The sequence below is a fragment of the Meleagris gallopavo genome, chromosome 13 (assembly GCF_000146605.3).
Source record: "Meleagris gallopavo isolate NT-WF06-2002-E0010 breed Aviagen turkey brand Nicholas breeding stock chromosome 13, Turkey_5.1, whole genome shotgun sequence".
Lineage (NCBI taxonomy): Eukaryota > Metazoa > Chordata > Aves > Galliformes > Phasianidae > Meleagris > Meleagris gallopavo.
Genome location: NC_015023.2, coordinates 10592625 through 10593759, shown reverse-complemented (window position 1 = coordinate 10593759; position 1135 = coordinate 10592625). Strand labels below are relative to the sequence as shown.

Sequence of the window (1135 nt, the reverse complement as noted above, 5' to 3'; positions counted from 1 at the left end):
GCTGCACATCGGTGAGTGCCGAGGGGAGGGTGGGATGCCGGAGCCGGGATGCTGCTTTGAATCTTGTCCTCTCGTTTCTCCTTCCTGAGCCTAACCCCGCTACGGGGATGGATGTGGAGGTGTGGGAACGGGGGGATCCCTGAGGCGGGGCAGCCGGAGCCGCACTTGTGCCTCTTCTCCATTTCTTCTTTCTCTCTTCCCTGTCTCTTCTTGCTCCTTTCTCTGCTCCTTTCTCCTCTCCTATCTCTCAGAGCATCCCCCCATCTCCCCCAGCCACTCAAAGCCGGAGCCGCACTTTTGCCTCTTCCCCATCTCTTCCTCCTCTCTTTTTGCTCCTTTCTCTCCTCCTCTTTCCTTTCTTTCCTCTTTTATCCTCTTCTATCTCACTTAGAGCATCCCCCCATCTCCCTCAGCCACTTAAAGCCGGAGCTACACTTGTGCTTCTCTCCCCTTTCCCTTTCCTCCCCCTTTCTCTCCTCCTGCCCTTTTCTCTCTCTTAGAGCATCCCCCCACCTCACTCAACCACTCAAAGCCTTTGCTTTTGTTTGCCGTGCTGTAGTCACAAATTAATCTGTGCTGTTTGTGGATAAGAGGGATGCACAGATGGCTCTGGAGCAATCCTAGCAGGCTGGGAGCGAGGGTCCATGCAGCAGGCACTGTAATTCCCGGGGCTGTGAAGGAGCTCAGTCCCAGCCCATGCATGGACGTGAGCCCCTCTGCACGGAGTCCCCAGCAAGGGCTGCTTTGTTCCGGAGAACCTCAGAGTCATGAAGGTTGGAAGAGACCTCTAATATCACCCAGCCCACCCTTGCTGCACCCGCTGACCCTCATCCCCTCCCTTACAAACCCAACATTTCCATTGCTTTGCTGCTTGCATGCTGGACCCACGGACACGCTGGTGGGTTGTGCCACACTGTGAGCCCAGCGGGTGCAACCTGGTGGTGGGGCTCAGCTCCATTCCTCCATCGTCCCCCCCCCCCCCCGCACGCCGTCGCTCAGAGCCATCAGCACAGCAGGGAAGTGCAACACCATCTACAAAGGTTTTGCTGGCTGCCTCATCAGCCTGGGGACAGCATGGCCCAGAGCGTGCGGCAGCAGGCGGGACGAGGGAGGAGGGAGGGAGGGGCGGCCGAGG

General features: G+C 58.2%; 1 protein-coding gene across 1 annotated transcript in view; it reads left to right on the top strand.

Moving 5' to 3' along the window:
• LOC100540135 (enhancer of mRNA-decapping protein 4-like) overlaps positions 1–1135 on the top strand; it is a 17296-nt gene that overhangs the window by 336 nt on the left and 15825 nt on the right. The gene's annotated exons all lie outside the window — the stretch shown is intronic.